The sequence below is a fragment of the Dreissena polymorpha genome, unplaced genomic scaffold, assembly GCF_020536995.1.
Source record: "Dreissena polymorpha isolate Duluth1 unplaced genomic scaffold, UMN_Dpol_1.0 chrUn025, whole genome shotgun sequence".
Taxonomy (NCBI): Eukaryota; Metazoa; Mollusca; class Bivalvia; order Myida; family Dreissenidae; genus Dreissena; species Dreissena polymorpha.
Genome location: NW_026273339.1, coordinates 47,069 through 70,983, shown reverse-complemented (window position 1 = coordinate 70,983; position 23,915 = coordinate 47,069). Strand labels below are relative to the sequence as shown.

General features: G+C 33.7%; 1 pseudogene; it reads left to right on the top strand.

Annotated features, from left to right (window-relative positions):
• The first annotated feature begins 3,554 nt into the window (after positions 1-3,554).
• Positions 3,555-15,403, top strand: LOC127863669 (QRFP-like peptide receptor; annotated as a pseudogene).
• Positions 15,404-23,915: the final 8,512 nt, after the last annotated feature.

The following is a 23,915-nucleotide window of genomic DNA, read 5'->3' as shown; positions in this document are numbered from 1 at the left end:
AAATGAGTAAATGCTTTAAGGAAATACCGAGGTGTGAGTATCAATGTTCGTAACTTCATCTTGAACATGGCTGGCGGATTGATTTATTCAATCAAGTATGTATTCCTGTGATTAAAGTAGCAATCAATCCTTAATCATCCGTTGGCTGTATGCAAGACGTTATCGGTATAGGCAATACATATCGTGTCATTTGATAACCCATATATGATTGCTTGTCTCTCGTCTCTGCTTGACATTCCCAGTGTCAGATGATGGTTTAATGAAATGTCGAAGACAGATCTGTGGGTTTGTTAGAAGAGAACACAGATTTGCATGATATTGGCTATTTTATTAAAATAAGAAAATAACAATTGGTGTAGTATATCAGACTAGAGTAATAACATTTCAAATAAAATAATACAGGTATGCATAGCATATTGTGACAATAACTTGCAAAATGACGTCACGAGCGGACCTTTTTTAGTATCTGGCTACCTTTTAGTATGGCCGATTTTTTATATCTGAAAATAATCGGATGGCGCAACGTCAAGCGAACAAACTGGCATCGACATTTAGTCTCAGCCAACGGTGATGAAAACAATAAAGCCATTAATCAATAATCAATAATACTGATAATAAACGTAGGACAGATTGGTGTTATTAAATATCGATTGCAATTTGAACTGTTCTGTAGATAAGATTTACGCCAATTTTTGAGTTTTAACAGGAATCATCAAACAAATTATTAAACGACAAGCTTTCATCAGTGATAAGTCTGATCCTATTTCTATTACAATTAACTTACAGCAATATCCCACTCCATGTTCTGTTCTTCCATCTATTTATATATTTACGTGAGAAATAATTCGAGTACGTAATAGTAAGTTTTCAAATAACCCACGGCCGGACGTTTAGATGCGTAGGGTTTAAATTACGAGTGCGAAGCGGGATAGGTTCTTCTGAAAGAATACATATCAAAGTTTGTTTTTTTTAAGAAAATTGTCAATTTTGATAAAATTACACAACATTAATGCGATTTTAATGCAAGTATTAATCGAATATACAGAGATGTGCAGAATTGATCAATAAAGTCATCATTGCAAGTCTAAAAGAAATACATTAGGTGTTTTTTATATCACTTTATTCGTCTACCACAATGATGTAAACACTTAAAGCGTATAGAAGAGCGCCATTCATGCAATCCATTTGTCTACTAATTACGCGACATACGTTTCTTGACTGAGTGATTTATTCCCTTAATCGGATATATATTTCCATCAATCAGCTTATAACGACCGTAAAGAACATATCTGCGTCATTTTGGCAAATTGTATCGGGCAGCTTAATAAATGTATAACATTTTTAGAAAATTCATTTGAATGCCTTACGCGGTGTGTAAATGTTAATTATTTTTTCATTAGAGTATATTTCATCCCATGAAATGATCTCACCGACGTTACGCAAAATGACTTTGATTATAATTCATATCTGTTTGTATTAATATTTTATTTTAATCAATTTGACCTGTTGTTTAAGAAGGGTGCTTAATTTCTTTTCGAGTTTATGGAGAGGGTGATTTTCCATAGTGTTATGATGCAAGGATGCCAATGAGAGACTTATTAACTGCAGCGAACTACAAGTTCAGTTTGCGTAAATGTTTGCTGCATTTAATCATAATCGCTGAATTAATCCTAAATTATCCAAGGCAGTTATTTTAAATAAAGAAATTAAGATGTATGTATGGTATTTAATATTCCATTATATTGCAAAATCGTGAAAAAAGACAACAATTTGTCCGACCTAATTTCGCTTCTATTTGCAATTGTAGTGGACAAAAAAGACATGCTTATTTCGAAACAACAGACACATAATCGATACTTTTTTGTATTGTAAACAATAAGTACCCTACACGCCATCAATAAGGCTATATGTATACAACACAATACAAAGGTTACTATATAGCATTGGGGCAGTGAATATTAAGAAATGTCCTGACAAATTAAAACACATGAATGATTGGTGAGGTGCCATCATTCTGTTTGATGATGTATACGCTTCCAGGTACAACGCTTTGTAATATGGTCAACAGATAACATCAAATATGTGTTAGCTTCTAATCAAACGCAAAAAAACAAATAGTTGCATTGTTTTAAATGACATTGTTTGCTTAATTGATACCTGCTAAAATTTGTCTCTATTGAATTATACTATTTCAAAGCGACAAGAGATAACTGAGAAAAAACAAAAGCACTTGACATATGCGTTCCGTTTTGATACATTACACATATAAAGTCAATTGTGTAATGCACTAAATACTATTAAGTGATGCATGTATTCAAACACTCGAATTGGCAAAGATCTTAGTTCTTCTTTGATATTTGGATGTAAAAATATAATATATCTTATATCATATTTATATGATCGGAAATAGTATGCATCGTGTTTCATATATATGACGGCGTTTTAACAGATCTTGTTTAACCTTTAATGCACGTGAAACATGATCTGAAAAATCAACTTCTGCATATTGTGATTGGTACCCATGCTGAAAAACACTTCAGTATTTAATATAGACCTTTATTCATGAACGTTACTTTTTATGGAGTTTAAACGGTTAAGTAATTAAGATTTTAATATACACAATTGATATTATTCTTGTGCTAATTAACACCTTAAAAACGTACTTAAGATGGATGCCAATAGAGTGCACATTTTACAGAAGGCTTATTTACTGTTTGATTTACATATAATCGCTTTTAAATATTCTCTCTGACAATTGTATTGCTGAATGTTACAAAACACATCTATTAGCTTTGGGTCGCTGCCAAGCAGTATACATCGCAATAAATTTAAATATATACTTTTAATGTCGAACTTATCTTCACGTTCTGTTTGAGGTTATGTTCACTGGAGCCTTATCTACAATTTAATGACCATCGTCAACTCCTTTATGTACACTTAAGCCGTGTTAAACATGTGGCGACTGTCTCGTATTCAAAATAGTTCCTGTTAAGCAAATACCGTGTTCGTTTTAATACCAAATGAAATATTTATTTATAAGAAAGTGAGATTTGTGTTAAACTATATTTTGTAGATATTTTGATTCCGCCTTATCAGTCATTTTAGAAAACAAATAAACTCTTGCAACTTGTTTGACAGTTTCAATTTCGATGTGATTTATGTTCTTCGCATATTATATAAGGAAACCAATATACCGAAAAATATTGTTTTTGCAACCATAAGGAATTAATCAAGATTTAACAAGCGATCGATGTTTTTCGTAATCTATGCTTTAATTTCCCGAGCTTGTGGAGCCATCGCATATAATATTGGATTTATCTTCCACCAATGGTAAGGAGGCTGCCAGACGAGGGCAATTGAACTGCTACGAATTTGGTAGCCGCAGTATTTCTCTGGGAACATATTGAACAAGAACGCTAAAATGACGGTCACATATACGTGCTAGTATGAAAATATAACATTAACCTGAGAAATTCATTTTTTTAAGTAAAGGAAGGTTCTTTATTTATCAGCCTTTGTATATTGAAAAACGTTTTTCGGTTGTGTTCAAAAATATGGCTCTGGATTTCAATATTTCACTTGAAAATAGCTCTATGGTTCCATATGAATACCACAAGGACCAGCTGGACATTGATGCGGACGTGTGCATTTTTCAGAACGACTACCATAGGGACCTAACGCAGAACAGTTTGGTTGTAATCCTCATGATCGTTCTTTACATGCTAATAACAGTGCTGGCGTTGCTAGGCAATCTACTGGTGATCTGGACAGTGTGGATCAACTCGCACATGCACACAGTGACCAACTACTACATCGTGAACCTTGCTGTCTCTGACCTGCTCGTTGCGGCCCTTGTGATTCCTCTCAAGCTGCTTGAGTACACCGCCCCTGCCGGTGGCACATATTCCGCAGTGACGGACTCTGCTCCGTCGTCTACTATCTGCTTCCGGTGTTCGTGTTTGCCAGCGTCCTTACACTCGCCGCCATCTCCATAGAGAGGTACCATATTTTATGTTATTGATGTTTAACGACAAATAATAACACATGGTAAAATACATTTCTATTAAATCCTGTATTAGAAAAATAAAATATGTGAATGTAGGTTATACACTGTATTTAAATACATATTTTCCATCGTTCACAGTACTTGACACATGATCAGTATTTCTGAAATTATAATGCCTAAATCTTATTGAATTGTTATAGCCCCAACCACGACCAGTGCATTTACTTAAATTCGGTATTTAAAAGCAAGCAATATACCGCATGTATATAATATGTATTTTTAAAACTAAGGAATCAACTTACGTAGACATTTTAGGAACATCACATACCATAATAGAAACTTTACAATAGTAATCATAAATATAAGTGCTATATAACTAGTTTTGCATGGCCTCATTAATAAATAATATTCAGATTTGAAAATAACATGCATACACGAAATTTACTCATTTACACCATGCATGCATTCACAGACTAAATAAATATGTCTTGTCTACAGTGCTTCATACATTTGTTCAGTGATGTAAGATCATTCTTATGGACAAATCCGCTAGTCTTTACATGTATACTAGAAGCAATTTTCTCTAAGAAAAGTATAGATTGAATTAACCCGTGGTTTAATAATGTAGTATAGTCACGAAACGGTTGTTTCAAAGCCTTAATGGGTGAAGGGTACACCAGTTTCACGGATCGCAAAATATCCAATAAAATCAATTTTACATATAAACATTAAATGTTACGAATACAGTATTTATAAAAGTATATCACTCGATGACCAAGTGTGTCTATTAATTTAATGATATACAGACAATGTAAGTTAAGTCTTAATAACTGCATATATTTACATGTGTATGTCTGATCAATGAGGAAACTACATAAACGATGTTACATGTGTCGGTCTTTAACACTTTCCTGCTTAACGACTAAGTGAAAATGGCTATATGCAAACATTATAAAACTAGAACATCCTTCAAGTAACTCGCAGTCGGTTCAGGTTGTATGCGGTTTCTTGCTTATCAGTATCTAAGGGTTGAAACTGACGGCTTTAAAACTTGAATCTAGTAAGAAAGGTCTTTAATTAAATTTAACTTTCTAAGGGACTACACATGAGTACAATTACGTATTTAAGTGGTAAAATGTAAAATAAACGCTGTTACCATAGCTCTCAACCGGAGTCGACTAGGGGAAAAGCGTGTATAAACCACAGTACTAACCAGACAGACGAATTTATTACGATAAATTGTCATCATATTGCCAAAAGGTGTACCTAATTCCTATGGAAGGGAATATCCGCCAGTCCATGCATAATGTTAAATGACATTCTCATTTTAACTACTAGCATATGCTTTTTTATACATGTAAGTTGCATTTTGCTTAGTTACATTTGCGATGCAAACACTTCATCTCATTGACACATGTTGATAAGTTTATAATAACCTCATATATATCTTTACTTCGTGTGTGTTATTGACAACTGCAGTTAAACTTTTGGAATGTGTATTAATGCTTATTCTAACGGCGTTCTTTGTTTAACTGTGTGCATTTGGCTATGTTGCTACTGAATTTAACAAGCTGATAATATCTTTGTGGATCTATTACTTCTTACGTCGATTGTTAGTGCGTCTCTGATTTAAATAAGTCTTCGTATTTGAATACACCGCCATTATAAATAGTTCACAATGCGAAAATGGGAACCAGTAGTAAAATACCTAATTCCAGCACAAATTGCAGCGTAAATTACTATTGCCGGGAGATCACTCTAAACATCAAAATCAAAATCTCCGGTATCAACCGTGATACATCGACTATCTCTGGAATCCTCCGTAAAGAAGCGGGGATAGGGTAAAACACTTACCCGTCTACATAATGCCTATTGTTTTGCTTGGAGGTCATAATATACTAAATAGTTTCCCTTTATAATAACAACTTTAAGCGAAAAAATGCAGCATTTTGCACATAGAGACCCCCATAACCATACATTTTCTTAAATGCCATTCTACGCGGAATCGATTTATGCAATAAAAAAGATATGCCATGTTCAAACGAAGACATTGACCGTATTGTTATAAGAGATATTCAGTATCAATTGGAAGTGAATCGGTGTAGAAATGAAGAAGTTAATCTCAACTATGCATGGCTCCCATTACCAACGCTTGGGTGCCCCCTGGGTCAAACATGCGGCGTGGGGATACGCATCGGCCTCTGCCGCGCCATTTCTAGTTGTTGTTGAATTCAATATCAATTGCTGTGAATAGAATAGTGAGAACTGTCTGTGCTTCTTTAGTATGGTATTGTTTATCATAAATACCAGTTTAATTTATCATCTAGTGTGAATAGCTTTTACATGAAATGCCAATTGTGTTGTTGTTGTTGTTTTTGAAAGATAATTGCATCTTGTTGTAAATAATGAATAAATCTTTTTTATTTGAACAATTATCAGATTTTCAATAAATAGCAAACCACTATTTTGTCATTGGATATAATTCTTAATTTAACGGGCATTGCTTTAACATTTGAGTCTGGCTCTGGGAAAATTGGACTCCAATGCATGTGCTCAAACTGTTGTCTCAGATTAGCCTGTACCGTCAGCACAGGCTTATCAGGGACAACACTTTCCGGCAGAGACTTCTTTTTATCAAAAAATTCCATTTAGCGAAATTTTCATCACTGATTTGCCCTGATTAACACTTGACACACATGCATTAAGACCCATTTTCCCAGACCGAGGCTCAATTATGTTGTTGTTGTGTGTCTTGTAATGACTGTGGATGAAGCCATCCATCATGAAATAGCGTGTCAAAATAATCTAAATACTGAATAACCTTTTTTTAACAATTTTATTAGAAAATATATGTATTACATGGCATAATGGTTAAATAAATATTAGGATGAAACACACATTACATAAACATCATCTGAAAACAAAATGATCCCACCGGTCCTGTTGCTAGTGTATCCCACACATACTGCTTATGACTAGAAATATGTAACTTCACCATGATCATACAATTGTTTTCAAAACAATCTATAAACTGGTGCAATATAAGTTAAAACCCTACATATATATACATGTGAGATTGCACTACTGTCTGGTTATATGTAAATGCCTGGAGGCACAATAAATAAACTGATTGTTACCTGTCAGTTTGTTTGCCAAACTTTAACGTCTTTCATGTAAAAGAAGTAATATATGGAAAACATTTTGGTAGCAAATTACATTGTTGCTAGTGTTCACCTTTTACTTATAAAGGACATAGAATAAGTGCGAAAAAGCACATAACCTCATTAAGGTAGCGCACCTCTAATGATTTCCCTCGATTTATTTTACGATCATTGCCGATCTTCAATGATCGGTTATTTCCGAGAGATGCATTTTTTTTTCAAAGTTCGAATTTTGTTATATGTTTACGTAATTCCTTTAGAATACATTATTTTCACAATAAATATTGACTTTGATCCAAATATCATCTGAAAAAATACGATTTCGCGATTTCTTCAAAGATTGGCGAGCCTTTTTACCTGTTAACTTATGGATATCTAATTTAAGCTTGCACAAACGTGAAGTTGTCGTGGCCTAGTGGTTAAGGCGATGGACTACAAATCTTTTGGGATCTTCCCGCGCATGTTCGAATCCTGCCGACATCGCATACTTTTTGCGACACGTTTTATTTCTTTTCTAACGTAATTTGATTTAATGTAGCATATATGCTATGTTTTTTGTTTAATATGTTGAAATTTTAATGCACATCCTTCAATTTTTAAAATTAACACAACGTTATGGCTAAAGTGGGTGATTTACTGCTGAAAATACGAATGATGCATGTTGCATTTTTATTTTAATTTAAAAAAGTAAACGGTAAATCTGTCTATTTCTTGGTATTTTTGCTGTATATAGTGTTTCTATAAAAACTATGTTTAAAATATAACTTAAATGATACTATTTTGAATTTTATGACACTTTGTTTTTAACCGACCCAATTTTTACTTGGCTGAAATCACTTACATTTCATGGCGCTCTTCCATAGATAAAAATTTGTAAAAAATAAATGTCTGTAAAAGAATACTTATTTTATCTTGTTTAAATTTTAAACACCTTTACTGCATCTATACACACCAACAGCATGCCCATATTTGGAAATTTGAATGAATTATGGAACTTTTATATACCCCAGGGGTGAAAATAAACCGTACAAAAGCTGAGCGTGGGGGTGGTTTTGAAAAAAACGGTATATTTTTTTAAAAAGCATGGAAAACCTACCTACAAATTTGCTTGTAGTTCAGTAAAATGATGCTGATTAAGAAAATAATTAATTAAATTATATTTGGATATGTGCCCATTAGAGGTGCGCTACCTTAAATGCTAGAATTCAGGGTCCTGTCTCAACAAAGATCTTATGACACTTTTTGGTTATGACTGAATATTCAGCTTACAATAAATAGGCATTTAGAATCTGTATGATCCTAAATAAAGGGGAATATTGAAAGGAAATAAATACAATTGACCCTTGCTCTGGGAAAATGGGGTTAAATGCATGTTCCTAAAGTGTCGTCGCAGATTAACTTGTACGGTCCGAACAGGCTAATCAGGGAAGACACTTTCTGGTTTTATGAGATTTTTCGTTAAAAAAAAGTATTTTGAAAAAAATCCCAGTCTAGGCCGAAAGAGTTGTCCCAGATAATCATGTGTGGACAACATAAGCTAATCTGGGACGACACTTCACACACATGCATAAAGCCTTATTTTTTCTAAATCTTAATAAAATACCACTTCAGATATTGGATACAGAGCAGCCAAATTCTTAGCAACAAAACACAAAACACACTCTATTATCATTATCAGAACATTTAGACTGGTCTCTGAAGGTTTATCTTGAGCTGCTTGTAGCTCCACTTAATCTGATTCAACTCAGTGCTGGTGTCTCTCTCGGGTTTCATCTAGCTCCTTCAACAGGTGGTCATTAGTTGTAACCAGGGACCTGCATTTACAGTAGGGAAGTGAATGCAAAACATTTGTCTTGTTAAGGTTGAAATCATTTAATATTTAGCTTGACTCATGCAAGAGCTTAGGTCTTATTAAGAAACATGAAGTGTATGCAATTCTATAACTAATAACTTATTATAATTATTGGCCTTGGATTTAAGGGCAAAAAACATTTTTATTATATAGCTGATACCATCAGAGTTACAGGTATAACCTTTGCAGTTTGAATCTGACTCAACTCGATACACATGTTTATTTGTATACAGTACTTATAAATGCCGTGTTGTGGAATCTGATTTTCTATATTGAAGCAATGGACGGGTACACTTGGGAATTTTTTTTTTATTCAAAATTGTTTTAAATATCCTAAACTCTCGAACTCAAACCATAAACCTACTAAGAGTTAACTGCTAAAAGCATTTGTCCTAATCATTAATTATGTAGGAGGGTTCCAGAAAAAAAGAAAGTACAGGAAGGTCTTTTAAACAATAATTAGGAAGTATTTAATAATAAATGGCTTCTTTAAGTAAGATATATATGCATAAATATTATGAAACAATAGACATCTTTATATTAAAAAAGAATAAGTGTGGTATAAACTGTAGTTCCAAAATATCTAGCACAGGCCAGGGCCTCTTTTGTGATGCCTAACTTATTACACCTGGGTATAAAAGTCTAGTGCTGGCACTGCAACAGTACCTGCATTTGCTTGTCCATGCCTCCTTCTTTTACTGTCGGGTGCAAAAAGTGCCTTTGCAGCACTAGTGCTACTGACAGAGGTTACTGATGCAGGTGCTGGTATTGTGTACTCCTGTCACTTGTGTTGACATTCAACAATTCTGCTGCCTGTCTTAAAAGAGCAGCTGCTCTTTGCTGTTAGCTCATATCTGAAAATGTATTCATGTGCGTTATTTTTTATTTATAAAAACAAGTCACCATTATGTAGAATAATGATAGATTCAATAGATTATAACTGTTACGCAGTCAGATATTACACTTGCTAATCTAAGTTTCTACACTGTTTTCACAGAAATATGATCTTATCTGCTTTGATCATCTAAGTACCATCTTTATGGGAAATTTTCACTATTATCCTACCTTTACTAACATCTTTATGTGTTTGTTTGTATGGTGTTTATGCCCGTGTATTTAACTAACATTAAGGCAAAGATTCATTTAATTATGCATCCTGGGTTTCACCAGTACTCAGCTAGGGTTCTGCAGTCTCGCCAGAGGAAACTCCTATGAAAAAAAATCAGCACCGCATGTGAGAATCGAACCCAGGACCCCTGAGTTACAAACTGTAAAAAACTGACTGAGTCACTGAGCTACACATTTTAGATGCATAGAAAAACAAGATCGATCTGCCATTTTAGTGTATAAAAGAAAAATCTTCATTAAATGTGTCTGTTTGAAGACACCTGTTAGGTAACTGTTCAACCCGTACTGTGGTCAATTCAAACCTATTTTGGTCAACTAATACCCGTTTTTTGATCAACTGGTACCTATCCAAAGTCATCGCTTACCCAATATACAGAAATAGGTGTAAGATGGTCAACATATATTGATAATAGTATAAAACGGTATGAGAAATATAATTATTTGAAATGAAAAAGAGAAACCATTTAATTCAAAAATACATTATTATTTTTGTTCGTTAATGAGGTAACTATGCATAATTATTTTCTCACGTTGCTTTCCATTTTAATTAGCTCTATATATGAATTCCCATGCCTTATTGGGGATAAACTAGTAAAACAATTAAAATGAATAATTTGAATAAGATACAATTTTACCAACCTAGGTATCAACCGATTTGATTAAATAAAGACAGTGTTACGAAGATATGCTATGCAAATAGTATGAAATAAATAGTTAAATTCAAACAAGCCAAGAGTTAGACGTTTTGATCATCGTAGCCCACCTTCGTTACAATGATACTATATGGGACGTTTGACGAGTAATTGAAAACAATATTACGTCCATTAACTTTAAATAGACCTTAATCACAAACCAAATGACAACTCAACTTTCGTAATGGGGATTACTTGTAATCGTATGCAATTTACCTAATAAAACTGTACAATAAACAAGTAAACTTTACCTGAATAAGAACAGTGGAAAATACGTTCGAAACGACGCGGTAGAGTAATTCATCTGGTAGATATATAATACAACACCGTTATAAATATTAACCTTTTACGAAAACTACCGAAAACTACTGAAAACTCTGGTTCTCCGTCGTGTATGAATTCAGTATTACTAATGCATTCGTCTTAATGCATTTGGCATTCGGCTTACTTCATGTTTGCTGCTGCCTTGTGCGTATTCATTTCGCTTAGTAGAACTTACAATCAGTATGCCATTTTCTAGCATTACTAAGTACTGAAATGATAATAGAACTTTCAGCAACAAGAAGATAGCCACATGAACATTTTTACAGAAATAATGAATTCATTTACTCGCAAGAATACATGATTTACTTACATCGAGTAAACATTAAAAAGAAGTATGCAAGCAATATTTCACTAACCGATAGAAACAAACATAAATTCGCAAGGAAAGCGCAGTTATTTTGTATCAAATAAAATAAAGCAAAATGCAATTGTCATTAAGCAGTATGCAATTGTTATTTAGCAATATGTAATTGTCATTTGGTAACATGAATGGACTGGAGGATATTCCCTTCCATAAATTCCTGTGTAATTTCCTGTTTCATTAAACGCTGTTAACTTGTCACACTTTTGTGTGACTCTCGTAATATAATTGATAGCTTCTGGGCATTTATTATCAACACGTTTAGTGGGCGCCTTGTTGAATTATAAGAAAATCGATTAAACGACGTTCTGCATTTGCTAAGAAAAACAATACACTAGGGCATTAAATTGTTAAATATACGGTAGTTAGTTGCGTACAATAACGTGAATGGAACCCCTTGCACTTATATAATATATAAACAAAATTAACATACGAGTGGTGCTTTACAATATTAAAACATGAACATGCTAATAAATCATTAAAATGAGGCATTAACAAGTTTGAAGACAAATTACTTGTGAAAGTTCGTTTTATTTATACGTTGATACTTTTTATACATATTCTTTGATTGTTAATCTGCACAAAGTACGATATAAATAACGAAACGCAGTTTGTTTTCGATTTACAAAGGAGGAAAGCAAATGTTATTCTCCAATAACTATGGGCGGAGACTGCTGTTTTGGAAAGTTTAGAACAATTCTTTAAAATTGTAAAGTACAGCAAACGTTATCGAAACCTCTCAATCAAACAAAGCGTTTAAAACTTACTTGTCGCATAGAAAATATTGGAACAAAACATCGACATATATTTTACAATGAAAGTTATAATTACATTTACATAAAACATCCCTAATATTAAATTGTGTTTACGTTGTTTTTGTTATCATGTAACATGCATTACAGAATCAATGAACATTATTTATGTTTTATCTCTGAGTGCTATCACTTAACCTTATTTCATTCGCCAAAGTTTTATAAATGAAACGCATTGTTAGTTTTTATTATTGTTCGAAGTAAGTTATATCGACGGGTAAATATACAATATAGAAAGATGTGAGGATTCTAGAGGAATCGTGTGAGAATCGATATAGTATAGTGTAGCCTTGTGTGTGGTATTGACTTAATATTTACATGCATTTTACCAATCTCTTGCACGACGGTTACATTACATTCACCTCTGTGTTGGGCTCAGAACGGACTACTGATATGAAAGAGTCTCATTCATGTCATGATCATTCCAAGCGTTCATCATTGAGGTTACAGTATACTAAACAATCTCTTGCACGACGGTTACATTACATTCACTGCTAAAAAGAAAACCATCTCATACCATGATATCTTATATATGTTTTTTTATGTTAAGAAACCAACATACAAAAATACGTCGAAGCAACGCCTAACGTCACTCAATAAAAAATATGTACAATTGTTTACATTTGTGAAGAGCGTGGAATGATTCCATCTGTGTAAATGGGCAATAAAATAATTCCAAAGAGTTGCATTAAAACTCACAAGTTTTTGCACGATTTATCGTAAACTTAAAAGTCATATTTCTTAATTTAATGCATGCGATCTTAAATATCCACTCAAATATACATTGAATGCGTTTGTTCGGTTTTACCTATTTGGTAGACAAAATGGCAGGCTGAGCCTTACGCAGAGTTGTATGTGAGAGCAAGGAACGACAACTCTGCGTGGAGATTGGCATTTTACATGTTTTATGCATGGTATTCTACACCAAACGATGATAGTACAATTGTTTGTCTTTACTGTTTATGAGTTCATTGCAATAATATTACATGACTGTGCAATGCAGACGTTCAGAAAAATTTGGATCAACATCATAAAAGTTGAATATACCATAAATGCATAGCTTTTACCATACATGATGCATTATTAATGGTGTTTTTTCAGGTATTATGCAATAGTTCACCCGCTCTCTGCAATGACAGTCAACAGCAAATCGAGGACAAAGAAAATTATCGCTGTTACATGGATACTACCGTTCATCGTGGCCGGACCTTACGTTTTCAGCAAAAGTTACGCATTTACTATTCACAGTGACGTCGGTTCTATATCACGAGAAATCTGTAATGACCGCTTTAATGATATCGATATAGCAATACATGGCGACATCGCCCGGGTCGGCGAGTTTCGTAAAGGCTATTTCCTGGCGTTGTTCTGTGTAATTTACGTTATTCCAAGCGCGATGATCCTGATTACGTGCATCAAGATTGCCGTCAGTCTCCTAAAGCCGATACTTCCAGAAAGCGCTGCTATTGCTCGAACAGAATCTTGCAGACGACAAGAAGAAAATAAACGGAAGGCAAGTACTTTTAATTATATATGTGCTGCTTTACTTTTAAAAAAATCGGAAATTATGTATTGCATGTAACTTTTGTTTAATTGATACATTTAATCACAGACATATTTTGAATTTGCTTATTATACTATTCATAAACCTGCTTTTAAATCTGTGTTTATCTTATCCGAACAAGTATCCTTATCTAAGATATATAACTCAAATCTGATACCAGCATATACCATGGGGTATAATATGGATTTATTCTTATTAAAAAACAGTATAAATGCATATTAAATCAGATTATTTAATTATTATTATTATTATTATTATTATTATTATTATTATTAGTAGTAGTAGTATTAGTATTATATTAAATGCAGATAATAGTAAGTATCTCACAATTCATAAACAAAATAATGGCATTTACTGAAAAATTGTACCACGTAAGTCTATGGCTTTTTTACTATACTAATAACAATTATACACTCAGGTAACATTCTCTTTAGTATACAATATTTAGTTTAAATAATATAAGAGTATTCGTTAGTTCAAATATCTAGGCAATGTATGATTTTTCTGCAATTCTTCATTAATAATAGTGTTGATTAAAACAAGATTACTTGCGTGTGTGGAAACGGGATACGTTCACATATACATCTGAAATATACATCTGAATACTAGTAAGGTTAATATGCTTGAGAACTAGCGTTACGCGGATAAAGGCAGATATGGGAAAATAAGCTGATATTTTTAAAGGTTATCCATATATTTCAAAATTTGCATTGTCAGCTCTAGACAAACAATCCGATATTTAATATTCCTTTCATATAATCCTATTTATTAGTACTCAGATTTTAGATACCGTCCACAGGTTGCAAAGATGGTGGTGGTGATTGCCCTGACCTTCATAGCGTCCTGGACTCCTTTCTACCTTGTAAACATTATCAGTCAACTGCAGCACGACAGTTTCCTGAGAAAATCAAACTTCATCTTTACAATGCTAATAACACATTTCTGTGGCTTTATAAATAGTTGTTTAAACCCAATAATTTATACAGCCATGAGCCAAAAGTTCAGGAGAAGCTTCATTGACATAATCAAAAGAATATGGTACTGTTTTACTTGTAATGCATCGGGAAAAAGCAGACTACGTTACGGTGTTTCACATCGATTTACGTCAACGCTGCATCATACATTAACTGAAACAGACGCCCACCATGTTGCACTACAAGAGCTTGAGAAATGCAATGGTTCCCTTCGTCGCCCAAAGGCGGATTCGAAGAGCAGCAGTAGTGGAACGGATCCGGAAGTGCGACAGCTAAAGACAGACGAGAATACACTTGTTAAGAAGTATATTTGTAAAGACAATCGAACTGATTCGCAATGTGGCGATTACATTGATCATTCAATCAATGACCAACATGAGTTCAAACCGCAACGTAAAGGTATTTTAAAAATTAAGGCTGATCTAGCACAAGCGACTTCACTTGTATGAAAGTATTATCGATTTGTTGCGAAACCATAATATCTTGAATGGTTAGAAAAGAAAAACAATTACAACAGTTTTGATCGCATAACGCCATTTATCTTTTATTGCTATAATAACGGGTATGTGATTCATATAATGATAATTTGTTTAAATCATTATCCAGTTATACAGATAAGTTTACACTTAATCGATATCCCATAATCACATTATGAAACCACACACTTTTAATCATTTTGCTTCTGTTGCTGTATTCTTTTAGATTTTTCAAAGTATATTTTTAGTTAAACAGTGTAATATCTCTTATTTCGAAAATTTGAAAAATATTGATTCAAATTTAAAGAAAGTCCCATTCGCTTAACAACAAGCTCGCTATGCACACAGGGTTTAATCAGTTTGATAAGACAAAAGTAGTACTAGATAATAGTTCGTGCCACAAAAAATCAGTTACGACGTATTTCCTGATTAAATGCACCAAATGATGAAGAAATACACCGGATACTGGAAATAACCTAACAATTTATCGTTGCGATCGCTAATGGTTTCCAAGCCAGGACAGAAATTGAGCTCTTTAGAAATAGGCACATTTTTCAAATCATCTAGTGAAATGTTATTTAATGTTCTTGGCAAAAAGGATATGAACTATAATGTGAAATTTACCGGGACAATATTATGTTGATAGAAAATGGTTAATAATATATTTATACCGGAAAATTTGACATTGTATTATATAACACCACGTGTAAGTTACTATTGTATTGTTCGATCATAGTATGTAGAAATATGTTGTACACCCAATTATAATGACACAAATAAAACGTAACGGTTTATAAGGAGACATGATTTGAACAGCATTTCTTCTTTGTGTTGTCAATGCATTTTGATAATGGTTGTCTCATGGAACATAAATTGTCTTACTATTCGATCATAAAAGAAACGTAGTTAGGTCATTTAAAGATGGGTGTTTTATATTGACAAACTATATAATGATCAGCCAACTGGCGTCTCGTTATTGTCAAACATAATGTCGCTTGCCACTGTACATGACTTATGTATTTGTCATATTAAAAAAGAATACTCTCCTGTGGGACTATGATATACTATTGTTCGATTGGTCATTGTTGACTCGCGGACTACGTAAAAGTATCCCGGATAGGTTCAAATATACTACAAAGTAACCGTGGTACGGAAAATATACTAAAAAGTATGCCGAGGTATACCTTGGGGCTTTTAAGCGAATTCTTCGTAGCCTGAGTAGATTGTTGTATACTTAAGAGATCCGTTGGTACTTTTTAGCATTATGAGAGCCCATAACGACAACGCAAGGCAACGCTACTTTTTATAAGGACCGATGCCTTGCTATTACGGTCATTAGTATGAACTTTGGCTCGAAATCTGGGCTATTTTTGAAATCAAAGTAGTCATTTTCTTTTTGCGTAAAAACGCGTTTAAAATCACCGCTTGGAGAGCATTTTCTTTGACACCAATTGTTGAGCTCTAATCCAGAACATATTACCACTTGACTAAAGAGTAATATAACATGTTAAGTTTAAAATAATATCGAATACATACTGATAACAAATATAAAATAAATAGCAATCGCTGATCGGAATTGAATTGTGAATGTCTGAGACGATAGCATGTTTTTCGCTAGGTCGCTCAGTGCGTTACGTATATTTGCGATGAATGAAACAATAACGTGTCCTTGTGTACAATCCATTAAACAGTTCTGATACAGCAGCGTGCATATCATGGTAGAAATAGTCCACAGGGCCGGATTAACCACTAGGCTAACAAGGCTGCAGCCTTGGGCCCCCGAATTTTAAGGGGCCCCCAACTACAGGCCAGTTTCCCAATGTATGATCTTTCTTTATTACGCCATTTAACCACTCTATCGGGATTGCAGTAAAACAAATTTTTGTGATTTTAACAGTTTCCCGATGTAAATCGAATTGTAGCCGTTTAGTTTGCTTTGATTTACTATGCTTTCAATTTTCTTTCCGTGTTTTATATTCATTCGGAACTATTAGTTTCTTTGTTTATTATACGACTTGCCCGTATGGTCATGCCACCATCTGGACACGTTTGAAGACATTGAAGAGAAGGCCGAAGCGTTTGTTGCAATCAACGAATATAAGGTTGCGAATAAGCGTAAGAAACGGTGGAAACTATTTTGTGACGAGAGTACGACACCATCTGCGAATACGGAGCTAAGTGCACGCGACCATTTTCTAATTCACACATTCTACAGCATAGTTGATTGTCTCACTGTTGAACTTCGCAATCGATTGAGCGCATATTCTGGTCTTCACAAATTGTTTGGTTTCATGACAGAGTTTGAGTCGCTCAACTTGGATGATTACGGAAATGTGCAACGCATCTGGTCGAATTTTATCCAGATGACATTGAGGCGTCTTCTTTTGACCAGTTCGTTCAGTGCAAAGCCATCCGAAGCGGACCAAGACAGAAACATCACCCACAAGAGTGAATTGCTGCTGTTAGGTGAGGGTCAATACAGACAACTTTTCAAAACATTGCCATCGCTGAACGAAAATACTTAACAATTCCAGTTTATAACTGTCAAGGTAGGAGGTCATTTTCAACATTATCACGTTTGAAAAACTATCTTTGGAACACCATGAGTCAGGAAAGGTTGACAGCATTGGGGCTACTGACGTCAAACAGGTGACCGATGACTATGGCCAGTGTCGTAGAAAAAGCTAATAGGCTGGAACTGTTACATGTAAGTTAAATTCAGTTAATACAATTGTAATATATTGTGTAACTAGTTTTTGCAAATTGCTATATATATATGGGGCCCCCGTATCATGTGCAGCCTTGGGCCCCAAAACAGCTTTATCCGGCCCTGATAGTCCATTAGTTTATTAAACAAATAAATATAGGTATGTAAAAAAGAACAAGTTGTCCAGTCAATATGCACTAGATTTCTTTATAGTATTTTAAACACAAAATTAGGCATTAAGATACAGAAGGGCACATCTACCTATGTGTAATATTAATAATTTAATTCAACATAATTACTTGGGCACTTATACACACTACCTTTGCTACTTTCGGTATCTATTCATTTAAGATATTTAAATTCCAATACCGAATAGTCGCAATGTATCGTGTCAATGCCATGCAAATCGACTGTTTTAGTATAGCAACCCTCATTTTATTTCCGCTTTTGATAATGTAGTAGGTTTGTTACCAGAAACAGGTTTCTAGTACAACGAGCGTACAGCACATTACGATCATGCTACATCGATTAATTACTGAAACAGCAATATACTATCACGTCCATGGACAAGTTTTTATTGAAGAAGAATATGAATAATGTATTTAAAGTATACATACGTAATAGTAATTTATAAAAAAAAACTGATTATGATACAATTCAGATGTGTTTTTTTTAAACCCGACAAATAAACAAAACATCGTCCAGGCACTCTAATTAAAAGGCATTCTAATATTTAATTGAAACACTCTTATCAATAGAGCATCTCGTGCGTAAAGCAGTTTAAAAGTGTAAGATGCATGTACTAAGAAATTCTTATATTTGTTGTTGTCGAATTCAGCATATCAAGTTGCTGTCTTATCATGTTTTAATATATTAAACGAGGCTCATCCAAAGTAAGGTCTAGGAATGCCGAGTCGTTTAATTATTACTGGCCAGCCTGCTGTGTTACAAAATGGACAGGACAATAACCTGTGTTTATGTTTATCATACATCCTTTCACCCATATGTTTAAGATATACCAACAAAGCATCGCTACGCTTCTGCACTTTTAACGGGGATGACGATGTTTCAGGATGTGTTACGTGCATATTATGTGCATATGTTTATCTGGTACATAATTATCTACAAAGTAATTAAAATGAATCGAATTAAAAAGTTCATGTTTTTAAATATTCAATAATAAAGCTAATATATACATTTTATTTACATCCGTATAGTATACATTAAGTATGAGTTAAATGTAAGTTGTGGCATGTCTTTTCACAGGTTTAAACCACGAATCCTTTGCATTTACGGCTCCAAATTGGTAACTTTAGCTATCATCATGTTTATATGTCATTTCGCGATATGTTTTGTCTTTTTTGTAATAGCAAAAGGTCACTTGATTTAATTAAATTACTAGCGTGGGTTTAAAAGAATGCCTCACCTGATAATGTGTCTGTACTTTCATTTTGCCTTTTTATTACACTCAACGAACGTTTATTAAATAATAGCCCTTTTAGCTACTTCATGGATACTAAAACAGATCGTTAAAAACGTAATGACCGAACCGACAAAACGCAAAATGTACAGATGACGTCTAAGTAATTAACACGCATGCTAATCCACCAAATTGAAAAATAATTATTTGTAATGATGATTGATATTTGATATCAACAACCAAACAGCATGTATTTTTTAGTATGTGCGAATTATGATTAGACTTACAAGTGCAGGTATTGCATCAGCTTTCATTTGGAAACGCACGCTATAGAAAGAGTATAGAATTCACACCAAAAGTTAATGTGTATGATATGAAAGGGGCGATAACAAATAGACCTGTACTACACATTACAACCAATCAATAACATTAGTACCGTTATTTGAAATGTATCTGTATAAATTGAAGTAACCTATTTGGACATTTTTATTGCGAATTATACGCAGCGCGTTTATAAAGCTAATAATTTGACAACGTTGCAATTACATATTTTGACAATTGGGCCCCACACAGGTTTTCTGTCTAGTGCACTAATCAACATCGCCAATAATTTTAATGTCTTGTTATTGTTAGAAGAAAAGAAGATTCTTATAAATAATAATTGCGAGCATTACCGGTAGGATTGACATTTATAGCTGTCTTTGTTTAATTCTTTATGATGATTGTGTATTAAATTGTGTGATGCGTCATTCAACTTAAACTCGAATTCAATTTTCAAAAAGAGTTGTCCCTAGTCCGCGGCTCGTCAAAAATTATATCCGCAATGTTATTATTCGTTTCTTAATCAGCGTTGCAAACAAGAATGATTGCATTTGAATACGAAATGAAATACACACACTTAAACAACATTTGAACTTAACTAATTATCTGATAATTGAATATAGTGTAGTGAAAACATTATTTTATTTTTCGTTTCATAACAACACACAACGTTGCTTGTCAAGTAGCTTTAACAATCACTGAGATGTATTCATTCATTGTTCTATCCGTCTATCCATCCATTTATCGATCCATCCATTCGTCCGTCTGTTTGGTCGTTCATTCGTTTATGTATGTATTTATTATTGTGTTTGCGTTATTTACTTATTTATTTATTTAGTTTTACTATATGTTTGTATTAATAACTTAAAACCATGTTCACTGCTGTAGTACTGTAAGAATCGCACAGTACGTATGGATGTACCTTATCTGACAGTCTCCCGTCTATATCATTTTATGGATAGGCAGAAAGAATGTCTTTAGCCTTCTTTATTATATCAAATGCAGAGAGTAATAATTACCGTCCACATTTGATTCTTTCTCTGAGAGAATGTCTATTTTACTTTTTGCTTATAAGATCAACATACTACGTAATGGCAATACCATTTTATGAGATGTTTGATACTCTTTACTTGCTTTAGAACGTGTTTACTATTGTTAAAAATATTTTTTACCCGCGAATTGTATTTGTTGAGAGAAACCAACACGTTGGGTCTACAAGTCCTTAAACACCGTTAAATTACGGGTATAAATACAGATATATATGTATAAGATCACCATTTACATCGTACAAACATGTCAAAGATTTGAATAGAAATAAAACTTCGTGTTCAATTTTAATACGCAAATCAATATCCAAGAGTGGACATTACATAGTAGCACAGAGATATCGTATGAACGTTACAGCTTTATCTGGTGATCTAGTTCGACTTAATATTGCATTCGATAATATATGATAAGTATGAGCGAAATATAAGTTTCACTTGACAAATTGGTTTTATAAGCCATCATGGCATTACATAATCAATAATAATTGGTTTGAATACGATATATCAATCTCCTCACAGAGTTGTCGTTCCTTGCTCTCAAATACAATCTCTGCCATCACAAGAAAAGTGTACCAGAATTGGTAGAATTTTTATTTTTTGTTTCAGTATTACATGATAAAATAGTATTATAATTTATTTTACATTTTGAAATTAGTGTATAAGTTCATGTTCATTATACAAAAATAAATTAGCTAAATTAAAAAAAAATTAACAACAGCAAAATTATCATACCACGTGTTTCGATGGTCATCACGTGATTGGTTTTGAAGGCATGGATTCGATCCTGCTATGCTGCTTCCAGTCAAATCTTTGCGCGGAAGTTGGCGATATATCTGGATTAGTGGTTATGGTCAGAGGTTAACGATACGACAATCCATCGACGATTGATCAGTCTTGAAACGGTAAGATGTATTGACAATTTCAACGTAGATCGCATAAGTACATATTGTACTTATCCATGACAAGGCATGACAAGCTATCATACAAATGAAAATTCGCCTATAATGTATACTTTATGTTTACACAAATTGCCACATATGCTTCAACTGTGTGGTCGAAATTGTTTAATAGTTTTTGTTAGTGAAACACATTATCTGAAAAGACAGTAAATTCTTGCAAACATGTTGACAAAACAAACAAATTACACAAATTATAAAGCTGTAAATAACTTGAATAGGTCCGATTCGTACAAGCAACACAATCGTGATGTGTCTCGAGCCTTTACAATTTCATCAATGTCCATCGTGCTTAGAATTGACCGTTTCAAAACACACAACTAATGTTAGCATGTGTATGTGTATTGTAGTGTGAATGCATTTAACTGTATTGTGTAGGGGATGTGTCATCGTCAATAATGCTTCTCGCGATTCATCTTCTTGTATTTAGTTTTAAGGGGTAATACATTGTCATTAATTAAATATTGAGTTTAAACTAGCAACGCTCAAAACGTGTCAAACATATTTATAATATACAATATCCACTGTTAAACTTAAAGATACGTTAAGGTGCGGTGATTAGAAATGTGAAGAAACCGTCAATTTGATTTTTTTCAGTCTTGAAGCTTTCTCTGAAAATGATTACCGCCGGCGCGATCAATGACTCTGATGATACTATAAATATCAAGAAAGCAGCACGAGGGCAGGAACGTATTTTGAGAGCGCCCGCAGATGATCATGTCCGAGAAAATGTGTAGTTTCGCTATTATTGCATAAACAAATCACACATACCAAAATAATTTTGAATAACATTGAAAACAATATGTTTTGTTCATTCGACATCGACAAAATAATTCGATTATTTCAATACATTTCAAGGTTGTGTTTTACATATTCCTCACTCGGTCATCATCCGAAATGACTAGGCTTTACCTTCGGATAGGCAGTTTTCGATTTAAAATGTGTTTAAACAGTGGATTAATGCAATGTTGAAATGCAGCCGCGAAAAGTAAGAAATGAGGAATTATTTTGGAATTTACAGCAGGAACGTTGAAGGTACATAAACACTTACATTTACAGCATAGCCTTTTGAAAGTGTTGAGTAAATAACCTTAACTTCATTGACGTTGCCGATAAAAATAAAGCTGTTGTCAAGAAAGTGCAGATGGTATAACTTGTAAAGTGGATTGAAATAGTCATTATCCCTGCATGCATGAGGAAACTGGTGCTTATTCAGTTCCCCATTTATGCTTGGAAAGTCGTCGAAGGCTGGATAAGGGAAGTAACTGCGCGTGGACCAGATTATGGATATGAAAAACACATAACAGGACTTGAACGGCACGTGAATCGCATTGTTAATACACGATTTCTCCCGTTCAAGCCCTCCTTTTGCCAAGTATCTGCACCCCGCCAGAGGGCATTATAGATAGAGTTTATCCAATAATAATGAACAAATCACAGCTCGGAAATGTTCCACGTGCTCAATTTCATTTCCCTGTGAATGTACTCAAGTTGTTTGGGAAAGTTCACACCAGTAATCTTGTAAAAGCCATATTTTTTGCATATACTATCACACTAACAAGGTTGTCCGATCCGAGCTAGCGTACTTGCAATGACACGTGCGCAGTATAGTTTATTATCCGGTCTAATCTTGATAATTGGTCTTCGGTTTTGAAGAAGCTTGCATAAATATGCGAAAGGTTTTAGTTTATTCCATTTATCTAACGGCTTTCGCTCATACACACCATACGGGGTAATCAATTACATTTACCCTTGATGGACACATTTGACTACTAACAAAATCAATATATGGTTTCCTTTTTAATGTATTTCGTTGAATGCTACTTCAAAAAACAATACAGTACACGTCCATTCTAATGGATTTCGTAACAACCTGCTGACATGAAAAACGACTATAAATGTCAAAAAAGAGAAACTCCATCCATATGTTTAAAAATGGGAATGCATTTCATTGTTGTTATGTTGTCATTGCGTAATTTGGTAATACAATATGATATAAAGTATTTATATATATTTTAACATAATAATATTTATGCTCAGCCTGTTGCATTTGCTCGTTCATGCTGTTCTTGTGTATACACAAGTTTAATCAAAGTTTTGTTTAATTTAACAAAA